This window comes from Dendrobates tinctorius, unplaced genomic scaffold (assembly GCF_039654945.1).
Source record: "Dendrobates tinctorius isolate UK_male_01 unplaced genomic scaffold, ASM3965494v1 ptg000086l, whole genome shotgun sequence".
NCBI classification, from domain to species: Eukaryota; Metazoa; Chordata; class Amphibia; order Anura; family Dendrobatidae; genus Dendrobates; species Dendrobates tinctorius.
In genome coordinates, this window is record NW_027361754.1 from 7,753,410 (window position 1) to 7,768,893 (window position 15,484).

Genomic DNA, 15,484 nt, shown 5'->3' on the forward strand with positions numbered 1-15,484 from the left:
ATCCACTATCACTGGGTATGGTTGGCCAAAGCGGCGTGACAAAAGCCAGTTGAAGAGAACCTGCTCAGTTGTGTTGAAACTCAGACTGTTTGCCATGTTGCACATACAACAGCAACACACCTAGTGAAGGCAAGGTCACAAATGGACAGAATGGAGGCAGCCACCTGTTCCTGAGCCAATAAATAGGGTGCAGGCTAATGATTTAAATAGTTAGCAGGCCTCAAAACCGTTAAATGTCCATTTTGCAAGGCTGCGAGAAAATCTCGCCATACGGATTGCATACGGATGCCATACGGATTACATACGGATGCAGACATGCGCAAAATACGCGACCACACCTTGCTTACGGATGACATACGGAGCACTATTTAGGGGTCATTCATCCGTATTACGCATGTAAACTACGGACTGTATTTTGCGTCGGTTAGTGTGACTCCAGCCTAAGAAGCCTCCTACTCTGCACTCATTACCTAGATTAATTGCTCCTGTTTGAACTTGTTACCTGAATAAAAGACACATGTGCACACACTCAATCACACTCCAACCACTCCACCATGGCCAAGACCAAAGAGCTGTCCAAGGACACCAGGGACAAAATTGTAGACCTGCACAAGGCTGGGATGGGCTGCAGGACAATAGCCAAGCAGCTTGGTGAGAAGGCAACAACTATTGGCACAATTATTAGAAAATGGAAGAAACACAAGATGACTGTCAATCTTCCTCGGTCTGGGGCTCCATGCAAGATCTTGCCTCGTGGGGTAAGGATGGTCCTGAGAATGTATAGATGATGGTTTTAGTTGCCTTGTTCCTGAACTGGACCTGCTCCTTTCTTAAGACCAAATAACAACTGAATTTTGAAGAATTTGGCACTAACAAAATAACACAAGTCAAAACAGAAAAATGACTTAAAAAAAGAAATGTAAATGATGAATCGGGCCTTTGGAGTCTTAAAATGTTCTTCACTATCAGGATTACGGTATATGGCCATTCTGAAATGGATTTTCAAAAGTAAATACTGTACATTGGGTCTAAAATCTATTCAATAATGTTTGCAGCTTGTACTGAGAAATTGTGACAGGTCCTCACGCGTAGGTGACCGCTATTTTTCTTTCTGACATCAACATCATATGTGAGCAGTCGCCAGACATGGACAAGTATGACTGTGTCCAGATGGTTGAGGGCCACGCAGAATGACATTGTAAGCCCCCAGGCCACAGTTTGGGCACTTGGGTTATGAGGGCTGTAATTTTCATCTGCATAAGAAAAAAGCCCATGAGATCACTGTATTGAGGAAGGAATCCAACCTTCTTAGCAGCCTTAGAGGGTCTTTATCAGATTGGTCCCACTAAAAATAACACACTTGGCTTACTTTTCTGGGGGCTCTTTGATCTGACCCAAAGGTCATTCCTCCTTCAAGCCTCTGTTACCATCTCATTCACTTTGCCCCATAATGTGCCTGTTTGGACTCCAGTGGTCCATGCAATCAGGGGACATCCCAACAAGACATAAAATAAGCCTCCTAAAGTGTTTCAGCGATGCCTGCGCGATTTTTCAATTCGTCAAGAGGTCTCCTGTTTATTTGGAAACTGACATGCAATTGCCTTCATATAGGTGACATTTTATAGATGATAAAAAAATAAATAAAAATTATGACAGATACAGCAGATACTATAAGAAATCATGCATTTCCAGCAATGAGAGGACTGGAGATATAGCACAGAAGCACAAGATGGATTTAGAGAACGGGTCACGCTTGCATTATATTTTGCAGTGATGAATTAAAGATCTGTAAGCAAGAGCCGAGGTTTATGCAGACACAGCAAGTTGTTGCCCAAAACAACTCACACTGGATATGAGAAGCCCCAGGCGCCCAGTGATGAAGTGACGAGGCCAAGGTCGCACCAGCAGAGCAGAGACTTCAGCCTGTGTTATATGCTTTTAGGCCCGTTTTATTGTGGTGCAGCGTCTGCAGCAGTCCCAGAAGAGCGCTTCCCTCCGCAATAAATCTGACAAACAATATGTGGAATATATTTACTTCCCGTAAAGGCAGAACTCGAGATATTAGTTTTATATGGAAAACATCCCTGATATTGATATAGGCGCAGAGGTCATTAACTTTATATTAAATAAGTAAATCTAATCTTGGTAGATTGTGTATTGATGTCTCAGACTCAAAACGGAAGGGTTTAATCAAAGAAATGTCACGCTGCCTGCCCTTGGAGACAGAAATGACAATTTGTGACATGTCAAGAGGCAGACAGTTTTATAGGGCCTGATGCCAGAGATGCCATGAAACATACAGTGAAAATAAAAGCGCTATGACGATTAATACACATATGGACAGCTTCAGTCGGGGCTGGACACAATCGATATGAATGGTGTATGACGCTCAGTCAATGTGCCCATTTGTCAGCGTTAACTGCTTTCCAATTAAGAGATCAATGGCACCAGATGCCCCCCGGCAGTGCCCTCATTTAGTGCCACAGTCACATTCATTTTGCTGGTATTATCACATGAAAGAACAAAGTCAAACCCATCAGACGAGGGCATAATAGGATATTTCCTCTCGTCTGAGAGTCTAACAGTAAATTTATCTCGCCCCAAATACAGACAACAGTTCACTTACCATTAAGGAGAGCCAACCTCATTCTTATTTCACCTATTCAAAGGAAAGGGGATAACTTACTGATTTGCTGGGGGTCCGAATACTGGAACCAGCGATCCGCAGACTGGAGCTCCGCAGAGCAGCATCTGAATGGAGGCAGAGGTTGAGCATGTGGACCACAGCTCTATTTATCTAGTATGGGACTGCAGGAAGAAGCTGAGCGCTGTACTAGTCTACTGTATTTTCAGTTATCCCATAGACAATGAATGGATGGAGGTCCACATGAGTAAACTCTGCTCCATTCAGATAGAGTCTTGCAGTGCCCGTATCTCTGAAGACCCAATAGTTAATCCCCAAGCGATCAGTAATTTACCCAGTGTCTCATTACTAGAAGATAACTCTGTATGATTTTATTACTCTGCAGTGTTAAGAATCAGAAAAGTGGCTTTAAGCAATGTACAAAAGTAAAATCTGCGCCAGAGCTCGTCCAACAGACACCAAAGCGAAGGTAACCTCCACACCTATGATGTCCTCAAGAGATCGGCTCTGTTGTCTCTCTGCTGCAGTGTCTGGTTTAGCTCTGCTACATCTGTCCCTGTAGATTGCGCTAATACATAATGTTGTGCTAAGGCTGCTTATTACAGTTAAGTGAGGCGTCCCAGCGTCTTATCCTTCTCCCATAGTAAAAGGGAAAGCTTGGAGTCATTGTGGTTCTTGTTGCTTTCTGGGACTAGTTTCCAGACAAGCTGTTTCCAGGTTTGATGCTTGCGCCGTTGTCATAGCATTGTGTGTGTGCTGGAGATTTTCACGGCTGACACCTGCCACTTTGCATTGAGTTTGGATGAAAAGCAGCCATTGTTGGAGTTTGGATAAAATACAGCCAGTGCTTTTATTAATGTCAAAAGCAAAGAAGCGGAAGAAAAATAACCCACCCCCTGAGTTCCAGAAGGAACTGGAGCAGTGACGGAGTCTCAGTTTACCTTTTTTTTTATCATTGGATGGAGAGGTGGAAGGAAAAATATCTCCAGGGTGAGAGAAGATGTGTTCTTAATTCATTTATGACAGAGGTGGACTCATGTTACACAACATGGATTATTTTTAATACCAACTCGCCGTGAACAGAAAGGGAAAATCTGATGCTTTTTACACTTCTTTGCAAGTCACTGGTGCAATATTATCTAGCAGCCGGCCATCAATTATTAATATGCACAACACAACAACACATATGTGCGCTGACTGCCCAGTATACAGGCTGCTGCCAGCGCATACAGAAAGGGAGGTTTAGAGGTGATCGGAGCTCAATGCTCGGCCCAACCACAGGTCTCCTGATCCGCATTAACAGCATCATACACAGGTCAGGAGACTCACAGACAGGCCGGACACTACGCTCTGTCTGAACAAGGGCCATAAAATCTGGTTGTATAAATGCACTCTAAGAAAAAGATAGCTAAAAGTCACTGCTGCTGGTGTGTTCATCTCTAAGATATAAAAGCAAAATTCCCATGACAGGGCCAGCGTCGGACTGGAATACCTTGGGCCCACCAGAAAAAAAACATTCTTGGGCCCACCATCATACCTCCCAACTTTTGAAGAAGGGAAAGAGGGACAAAGGTTGCAGAGTGCTGCGGCAAATTTTAGATCATGCCCCCGACCACACCCATTTCACAATTAACCACACCCATGTCCAGGCCCCAACCGCACCCATTTAGCACTGCTGATCACACTGACTGGTACTGAGGGCACAGTGGCTGGTACTATGGGCACACAGACTGGTACTGATGAAAAGAAAGAAAGAACAGAGAGAGAAAAAAATAAAACAGAGAGAGAAAGAAAGGAGAGAGAGAGAAAGAAAAAGAAAGAACAGAGAGAAAGAAAGAACATAGAAAGAGAGAAAGAAAGAAAGAGAAAAAGAAAGAAAGCGAAATAAAGAACAGAGAAAGAAAGAGAAAGAGAAAAAGAACAGAGAGAAAGAAGAAAACAGAGAGCGAGAAAGAAAGAGAGAGGAAAGAAAGAAAGAGGAGAAAGAAAGGAGAGAGAGAAAGAACAGAGAAAGTACAGAGAGAGAAAGGAAGAACAGAGTGACAGAGAAAGAAAGAGAAGAAAGAAAGAACAGAGAGTGAAAGAACAGATAGAGAAAAAAAGAGGGGAAAGAAAGAACAGAGAGAAAGAAAAAAGAAAGATTAGAGAGAGAACAGAAAGAGAAAGAGGGGAAAGAAAGAAAGAACAGAGAGAGAAAGAAACAAAGAAAGAACGGAGAGAGAAAGAAAGAGGGGAAAGAAAACAAAGAACAGAGAGAGACAAAGAAAGAACAGAGAGAGAAAGAAAGAACAAAGAGAAAGAAAAAGAACAGAGAGAAAGAGGGAAAAGAAAGAACAGAGAGAGAGAAAAAGAAAGAGAAAGAAAGAACAGAGAGGGAGAGAGAAAGAAAGAACAGAGGGCACAGTGGCTGGTACTATGTGCACAGGCTGGCATTGTGGGCACAGTGGCTGATACTGTGGGCACACTGACTGGTACTGAGGAAAAGAAAGAACAGAGAGAAAAAATAAAACAGAGAGAGAAAGAAAAAGAAAGAACAGAGAGAGAAAGAAGGAGAAAGAACAGAGAGAAAGAAAGAGAACAGAGAGAAAGAAAGAGAAAGAGAAAGAACAGAGAGAGAGAAGAAAACAGAGAGAGAAAAAGAAAGAAAGAGAAAGAAAGCAAAAGAAAAAGAACAGAGAGAGAAAGAAAGAGGGGAAAGAAAGAGGAGAAAGAAAGAAGAGAGAGAAAGAAAGAACAGAGAGAAAGAAAGAACAAAGAGAGAAAGAAAGAACAAAGAGAGAACGAAAGAGGGGAAAGAAATAAATATCAAAGACTAAAAGAAAGAACAGAGAGAGAAAAAGAAAGAGGGAAATAAACAACAGAAAGAGGGAAATAAACAACAGAGAGAGAAAGAAAGAACAGAGAGGGAAAGAAATAACAGAGAGAAAGAAAGAAAAAAGAAAGATTAAAGAAAGAGAGAACAGAAAGAGAGAAAGAAAAAGAGGAAAGAAAGAACAGAGAGAGAAAGAAACAAAGAAAGAACAGAGAGAGAGAAAGAAAGAGGCGAAAGAAACAAACTACAGAGAGAAAGAAATAACAGAGAAAGAAAGTACAGATAAAAAGAAAAAGAACAGAGAGAAAGAAAGAGGAAAAAGAACAGAGAGAGAAAAATAAAGAGAAAGAAAGAACAGAGAGGGAGAAAGAAAGAAGAGAGAGGGCACAGTGGCTGGTACTATGGGCACAGTGGCTGGCATTGTGGGCACAGTGACTGGTATTGTGGGCACAATGACTGGTACTGAGGAAAAGAAAGAAAGAACAGAGAGAGAAAGAGCAGAGCGAGAAAGAAAAAAGAAAGATTAGAGAGAAAGAAACCGAGAAAGAAAGAACAGTTAAAGAAAGAGAGAAAAAGAATGATTAGACAGGGAAAGAAAGAACAGAGAGAGAGAAAGAAAGATTAGAGAGGGAAAGAAAGTACAGAGAGAGAGAGAAAGAAACCGAGAGAAAGAAATATTCTATAAAGATACTATAGCAGCCCAGCTTCCACTATAATGCCCACCTGAGCCTCCCGATGCAGGACATATCATGATCTGCTGACATGATCTGCTCCCCGATTCCAAGGCGATCCCGCTGTCCGCACTGTCGGAGAAGGACACAGTGATGGATCTGAAGCATTCCCTGAAGTGCCTCCATGGTTCCGTCACAATCTCCCGAAATTACCTCATTTCCGGTCAGGTTCCAGCACTTCACTTCCATTGGAACGTCACATGCGAGTTTTAAAGTGCTCCTCGGGGCTCTGCCGTGTACCTCTGTGTCAGCGGGAAAAGTAAGCTCCCGGCCGGGACAGTGGGGCAGACTCTCAAAATCGGGACACTCCCACTGGATTCGGGATGGTTGGAAGGTATGAATGTTCCCCACCATACACCTTGTACACGCACGGCTCTGCACACCTAATACACACATGGTTCCGCTTTGTATGCCTCATACACACACAACTTCGCTCCGTACACCTCGCACACACACGGCTCTACTCAGTACACGCATAGCTCCACTCCGTAAACCTTGTACACACATGGCTCTGCTCCATTCCGTACACACACAGCTCAGCTCCGTACACATCGTACACACAGGGCTCTGTTTCATACACCCCGTAAACACACACGGCTCCATACACTTCATACACACAGCTCAGTTCTGTACACCTTGCACACAAGCGGCTCCACTCTGTAAACCTCGTATACACGTGGCTCCGCTCCACACACCCCGTACACACGCCGCTTCGCTCTCCCCATACACACGCGGCTCTGCTCTGTACATCTCGTACACACGCACTCCACTCCGCACACTTCATACACACACGGCTCCGCTCCGTACACCTCGTACACACACGGCTCCATTCCGTACACCTCGTACACACACGGCTCCGCTCCGTACACCTCGTACACACACGGCTCCGCTCTGTACACCTCGTACACACATGGCTTCGCTCTGCACACTTCGTACACACATGGCTCCGCTCCGTACACCTCATACGCACACGGCTCCACTCCGTACACCTTGAATACACGCGGCTCCGCTCCACACACCCCATACACACGCGGCTCCGCTCTGTACACCCCATACACACGTGGCTGTGATCCGTACATCTCGTACACACAGCTCCGCTACATCCACACTGTAAACCCCTCCTGACCCCACACATAAACTTTACCTCATCCAGCACCATGACAACCAGCACAGCAGAGTCCTGCATACACTGAGGCCCCTGATCATGTGACCCCTGACTCCTCCCCTCCTGTGACCTTATCACAGGTCCTGTGCACAGAACAGCCTAGCGACGCCATTTGCTGGGACGTATAGGATGATGTGGAAATGGCTGGCACAGTGTTCTCATCTGGATGAGGGGAGTTTGCGGCTAGTCTAGGAGTTGTCCCCAGTCGCTGGTGCGCCTGACATCTGCACACAGCACTGCTGGTCAGTTGTAGGCACTATTGACATGCAGGGCAGGGACTAATGAAGGAGGCTGGGGCCCTCCGAGGATTCTCCAGTGGACATGGCTATGCCATGCAAAAAAGCTGTCCTCCAGAAGGAAGCTAAACTGTCTTTCAAGCTAATTTGCATACCTGTATCCCCAGGGAACATTTTCTGGTCTGTATGCCTCCCCGCCCTTGCTGATCGTTTCTACAAAAAGATGTGGGTCGCCCTCCCAGGGCTGTGGGGTACTCGGTACCGGGTCGGTATCAGCGGGACATGTCACAGCAACGGTGACCCGGTCCGTGGCCCTGGGCGCCCAAAGTAATGGGGGAATGTAGTTAATGGAATGGAATAGTTTGTGACGCCATCTGTGGTGTTCGGCAAGGGAGGTGTTAAGCCGATGCTGCAGACAGATCCTCTGGGACAGATGGGGTGGTGCAGCAATGATGTTATAGCCCTTCACAGGCAGGGCTGTTGTCCCAGGGCAGTGTAGATGTGGAGATACCTAGATGTTGTAGTGTTTGGCGCAGGGGATGTAGCAGTGCAAGGCGGCCGGACGCAGGAAGGAATGGAGGACACCAGGGCATGTAGTTCCAAAGCTTTACTCACAGTCTGTGGTGCCCGCTTCTGTGCCGTGTCCTCCAGGTCAGGGACTCGGTCAACCCCCAGGCAAGATGGAATGCTCCCTTCCAACACTCCGCCAACATGTGCCTTTCCTGAACATCTCCTCCATAGCGCCTTTAAGTGTGAAGATCTCCAGTATCGTGTTACACTGGAGTTCCTCCTGTCAGATGTTCCCAAGAACACGGCAGACAGCTGTAGCCTGCTTCGGGGACTCTCTACTCCTAAGTCCTGGCTCTCTATCCGTATTGCTGTTGTGCCCTCAAGTCTTAGATGGGAGTAGTGCATTTACAGCCCACTACTCCACCGGTGTCTGCTGCAGGACCATTAGTGTCCATACAACCTCGGGGACCGGGCCCCGGCCTTGCACTTAGAACTTCTAGGCAGGGTTCTTCCTCTAACCCACGTCCTCTGTGTTCCCTTTTTCTCCTACGTTCCGTACTTGTCTTTCTCTCCTATGGAAGCTCAGGCTTCAGTTCAATGTCTTTCTCCTTCTTTCCTTTCCCGTGCCAGCTGGCTCAGATCACTGAGGCAGCTGCAGCACTCCTTCCTCCATCCCTCTTCCAGGGATCCCCACTTCTCTCCGAGTGGCTTCCTCTCTCAGCCTCACTTACTGACTGACTGACCTGTAATCCTAAACCATCCCGATCTTTTATGTATTCTAAACTCCACCCGCCTCCCAGCACGTTTAGTAGCAGGGAACCACCAAAGGTGCTCTGCCTCTCTCTAGGCAAAGAGCCGCAATGTGGCTTTGCTGAACTACTCTATTGTGTGGGGTGCGAGTGTTGGAGCATGATCAGGAGCCCCCAATTTACCTGGATGGTGGGGCACCACACCTTAGGAGAAGGTGCAGTACCTCTGTGGCGACTGAGCCTCAGGGGCGCCACAGATATAATAACCCCCAGCTCTTTATCTTGCCAATATGTATCCTCCTCTCATTGCTCTGCACTGATGAGGGGTGGAAACTCTGAAACAGTTGTCTATAGATGGGCAGATTTTCCTTTTGGAGGTGACTCTGGTTTGGTGAATATCCTACATCTTGTTGAAGAAAATTTGTCATCAGGTTTCTGCCACCTAGTTGAGAGCTGCGTATTGTATAGACAGATACCCTAATTCCATAATTCCAGTGATGTGTTGCTTACTGAGCTGTTTGCTGTAGTTTTATCAGCAGGAGACTAGCACTATATGCCATGTATTCCTCCATATTCATGAGCTCTGTACAAACTCGCCCCACCACTGCTTTCTGTGCACACTATGCAGAGGCATATGAGTGATGTGGGCTGGGCTATACAGAGCTCAGCATTCAAATATCTGCAGGTGAAAAAAAACAGGGATTATACCAGAACTGCAGCAGTCAGCCCAGTAAGTGACACATCACAGGAATCAGGGTCTCTGCCCCTACAGCTTGCTGCTCTAAGTTAGGGGAGCAAACACTTGGCAAAAAATTCCCTTTAAAAGGTCAGATATTGACTTATAGAGTAGCTGCCTCTATTAGGTGGCACATCCTTCTGACATAAATCTTGTCCTACTATGGTTCCCTCTAATTTTCAAGAGAAAAGGAACTCTGATTCCTATAAAGGTATATTCTGAAGATTTTGAACTTCTTAAGATTAAATAGAATACAAATACAGCCACACTTTCACCTTCCCAAGACCATCACAGATAACAACTTATACCTCAACTGTCCTAACCAACAGTAACATTACACCCATAACCCACTATCTCAGCGCCTCAGATGCCATAGTACTGGTGCATCAGATGCATTGCCTTCATTATTTGGTGTACATATAGAGGTACTATTTAGACTCTGTACAGGAGTATTATGGTTGGGCTTCCATTCTGAGTCAGTCACATGCAGTCATGGCCATTATAGCATGTAGAGGCCAATAGCTGTACCATAGGATTTATCTCCATTTCGTCCGGTCATTCAGCAGCCCGTGCAGAGGTGCTATTGACCGCCTGCACCTGCCGCAGCGTGACGAGCTAGGGCTGTTTGGGAACAAAACCTTATGATTAAATCACATACATTTAAATCAAGCCGCACTTGCTTTCATCGTGACACACTAATTCACTAGCTTGGACCACATGTATACATGAATCAATGGGAAATAAGGGAGCCTTGGAAATGCTCTCCTGTAACAAAAGCATAACCCAGTGCCAAGATTTTAGAAAGAAAAGTAAATGAAAATAAATAAAGGGATTGTCCAGGATTACAAAAACAAGTCTGCATCTTTCAAGAACAGCACCACCCACTGATCATGGGGTGTGTAGTATTGCAGCTCAGCTTTATTCACTTCAATAGGGCTGGGTTGCAATACCAGACACAACCTATGATTCGGGGTGGTGCTGTTTTTGAAAGAAAGAAGCCATGTTTTTCTAATCCTGGACAATCCCTTTAAGGAATTAGAAAACTTGTGAATAAGTAAATTAAGAGGAATTCACCTCCAGGCATAAATGGTCTCTTGCCTACATTCCTAGTTTTATCCCTTTCCTCTTTAACCCCAATGAAATGTATGTAAATTGATGCACTTTGTTTTCGTGTGATTTAAGCTTCCACTGCCACTTTTACCCCTTTTTTTTTTCCTGTTAATGGATAAAAAGGTTGACAACATTTTATATTTATCTTTTTCCTGTCCTTAAAGCTATTTTCACATGATGACATACTACTGAGTGTACCATCCCCCAGGGCGTATAGACCCTCTCTTTCTGTCACAACCAAAGTCAATCACTTTGTGCTACACTGTGCCACATCCTGACCCCTCAGCAGTCACTTCCATCGTGTCACTGTGTGTGACCTCTTTAACTGATTTCATTAATTACTCGCTTCTGACTTTTCTGCCGAATCTCATGGAAATGTGAATTCCATCATTTTAAATAGCCAATTTAGTGGAAAGGTGTAATCATCAGTCCTGCTATTTTCTTCTGCTATAACACATGTGCCAAATATAGCAATTAATGTGCTATAGGGATTGCATTATCTGAATCCCATAATCCCGCCATAGTCATTTACGCTGCATATTGGTCCCAATGCACAGGGACAATTTTGTCACCGGATTGAATATTTCTGAATTAGACAGGCTGGAGAATTAAGTGGATAAAGATTTTTTTCTCATATTTCCTCTTGATGTGTCTTCTATTATTGCAACTACTATGCAGTTGATTAAATATCTAAAAGTCTAGGACCTGTGATGACATAGCGGTCTCGCAAGACCGCTACAGTATTGCAAGACCGCGACGTCATCAAAGGTCTCACAAGGCATTACTGGGAACGGGAGCATCGCGAGGAACGGGAATGCTGCGCGGGACGTTGGAAGGTGAGAAAAACACGATTTTTTATTTTTTTTAAATTATTTTTAACATTCTATCTTTTACTACTGATGCTGCATAGGCGGCCTCAATAGTAAAAAGTTGGTCACACTCGTCAAACACTATGTTTGACGAGTGTGACCAACCTGTCAATCAGTTCTCCAAGCGATGCTACAGATCGCTTGGAAAACGCTAGCAATTCTGCAAGCTAATTACGCTTGCAAATCGATAGTTTTTCCATGGGAAAATCGCTGGAATTTAAAATGCGGTTTTCCTTCGGAATGGAATTCCGGAATTCCTGCGGTAACTTCTGCGGGAGTTCCGCAACGTGTGCACTTAGCCTTAGAGGAAATAAAATCCTTGAGATCACCTTCGAGTCACTGACACCTTTAAGTTACAAAGTTGGTGCCTTCATAAATACAAAATATAGGAATCTATTTACCAAAAGGAGATGCTTTGACAAGCCTCCATTGCTGATAGCGCTGGCTACATCCAGAGGATTGGTAGTGTAGGATTACTAGCAGGTGCGTAGGATGCAGTGACGAGCAGGAGGCAGAGTAAGGGTTAACAGGAGTTTTTTATATAACCAGAGAAAAAAATAACAACGCTTTCTCCATGCAGGGAGTTAATATATACAAGATGTACAGCAGTATTGTGCAGGCAAATATGTGGAAGTTCAGTATAAAGCAGTGACGGCTTGACTTCAGCTGTCAACAACGGTAACAAAACAAGAATTGCTAATGGCGGGAAAGGAAAAACCGTCCAGAGGGAGGTGGTTGGAAGATCCAATGGTGGCGCCGCAGACGGCGCGTCATGTTGAGGAAGCGGTCCTGGATGTACCGGAGGCACTGTCTTAGCGGTGATGAACAGTCCAGGAACTTTTGGTGGGAAGCTGTATGTCCGGGTACCAGTGGCTGTTGTTTCGGTGGATGAGGCATAGGGTTCCGGTATCAAAGCCGCGGCTGTAAAGTTGAAGTCTCCAACAAGAGCCGTGCACTCTACGCTGTCAGCGGTCAAGCGTTGCGCAGTAAGGTCAGCGTTTCCTGACAGCGGTTGCATGGGGTACGTGTCCCGCAGCGGTAAGCAGTCACTGGTGCTGTTGCTGGATATTTGGGGATACGCACTCAAGCGCAGTCTGCCGTCAGTAGTGTTACCCGCAGGGAGCAAACCTTCACCTGCCGCACCTCCTGTCTTCCCGCCAGAAGCCCCAGGTTCCCGCGCACAGCCCTTTTTATATCAGACCCGCCCTTGGCAGCAGGGGTCACAGGTCTGTTCCGGTCAGGTTTTCTGTCCCCCTGCAACACTATTGGCAGCCCCAATGGTTCCGTCCCAGAGACACCGTTGCCTTTATTGTTCCGGTTCTTCCTCCTACAGTAGCCTCAATCAATGTTAATAATGAGGTTAATATCAGTTTCACAACTATAAAAGCTTTATTTGTAGTTTAATGTATATGGCACAGAGACCCCTGTGATCTCTCTGCCATGTCACTGTTCAGCAGCAGTCACTTGCGGTCCGTCTCTCACTGCAGCCTCGGTTTTGCATCATACGAGATGTTTACATGAATTCATGTCCTACCAGAGCTTTTATCTGACATTATCAGGACAGTTAGACATGTCCCCTAAAGGGTTTTATGTATCGTGCATTTCCCTCCCGCTTTATTCTGGAGTGTACAAGGCCTTTGTGTTTTGTAGTTACAATTAGCTAAAAGCAAAAGGCAACCTTTGAAGCGACAGAGTCTTTGCTTTGCATCAATCAGACGTCACATATTTAGAGATGGACACAAAAACAACAAAGTGGCAGATAAGGAGAGAAGTGAAGAGGAATTCTGCTCCTAGAAAATATAGAATCAAGCTGCTCTCCCAATCTTCCCCCCCTTGCACTATATAAAGACTTCTAATTACTTTTGGACATTGAGGATTGCATAAAATGATAAAATTGATACTACATTATCTTGAACATAAAACTATATATATAAAACCTGCAGATTTTTTTTAAATACATCTTTATAAAGGTCTAAGATTCCTTTTTCTGACATAGAGCTCCAAACTTAGGGCCCCGTCACACATAGCGACGCACCAGAGATCCTGACAACGATATGACCTTGTCAGGATCGCTGGTGTATCGCTACATGATCGCTGGTGAGCTGCCAAACAGGCAGCTTCACCAGCGGTCAGCACAAGCGACACGTGGGTAACAAGTGACGCACGTCGCTTAGTTACCCACTGTGTACCTTAGTTACCAGCGCGCTGGTGCAGAGAGCTGGTAACCAAGGTACACATCGGGTTTCTAAGCGGCGCACGGCACTTAGAAACCCGATGTGTACCTTGGTTACCAGCTCTCTGCACCAGCGCGCTGGTAACTAAAGTACACATCGGGTTTCTAAGCGCTGCGCGCCACTTAGAAACCTGATGTGTACCTTGGTTACCAGCTCTCTGCACCAGCGCGCTGGTAACTAAAGTACACATCGGGTTTCTAAGCGCTGCGCGCCGCTTAGAAACCCGATGTGTACCTTGGTTACCAGCTCTCTGCACCAGCGCGCTGGTAACTAAAGTACACATCGGGTTTCTAAGCGCTGCGTGCCGCTTAGAAACCCTCTGTTTACCTTAGTTACCAGCAGCAGCTCACTGATCACTGTTCTCCCACCTGTCACGCGATGCGTGCTGGCCAGTGGGAGACCAGCGATCAAAATAATGTCCTGGCCATTCCAGGATGAACAGCGATACCCGGCAGGGGGGCCGGTCGCTGAGAAGTGTCACACATAGCGATCTCGCTGGTGAGATCGCTGTTGCATCACAAAACTTGTGACTCAGCAGCGATCTCGCTAGCGAGATCGCTATGTGTGACGGGGGCTTTACTGTGCAGATAATTGATCCATCGTGTTTTTGAAGCTGCCTGCATCCTGGGCTCATCTCCTTGCTTTCCCTCCCTTTGCTGTCTGAGCCAAAATATATAGTGTCCTAGGTCCCCTTTAAGCACAAAGCAATTTTTTGTTGAAAATAAAAAACAAAAAAGGGTAACCATTGGTGGTTACTTAAGGAGATGGGCAGAACAGTAATTATAGGTTTATTCAGGCTAAATCAGGCTACACCTTCCAGAAATGAGTAGCTGGTTTCATCTTGACTAAACCTAATCTTACAATTCTGCCTATTTTCTTAAGTCAGCAGCACCATTGGATTCCTTTTTTAACTATTTATTCTCCAAAACGCAACTGTTCTGACTGACAGGGATTTTGGGTCAAGCTGCAGCTGATTTACTTTGGATTAAAACAGCATAACGCCATTCTCACAAGTTGAGCACACTACTTTATGCTGTCATCACTCATTTCATAAGGATATCTGCACTATGAAAAGTCCTATATTTGTTCTTAATAGGGTGAAACTTTTTTTTTACTTTTCACTGTAGTATTTGAAAAATCATAGTTTATTTTTCAGGACAAGATGTATTTTAATGAAGTAACTTTTTGGGGAACATATGATTTCATTAGTTAAATTTTAATCACTTTTCAAATCTTTGTTGGAATAGAAAAAAAACATTCTGTGGGTCAGTACAATTCTGGCAACATCAGAGTTTTTTTTTTTGTTTTTTTTACTTTTGCAAAAAATTGCACATTTCATGGAAAAAAAAGTTTTTGGCCACATTTCCACAGCCAGAACATAGTATGTGGTCTTGCTTTTTTTAGCGAGTCATACATTTTAATAAGTTAATTTTAGGGTACATATAAATTGCTAATTACATTATATTATTTTTTTCTAGAGACAGAATGTAAAAACAAAAGTGCCAGAACAAGCATTTTGCCCTTATCTATTACAGGAGTGCTGATAAGGTAGCAGAGAGCCTTTCCTAGGGTTGTTATTGATGGTGTCCTCTAATGGGTTAAACAACCTGGATCAAAGTTTTCTCTGGTTCTGGCCAATTGACAGTGGGTTGGTTGAATATTACAGTTGACACCAGATGCTCACGCCA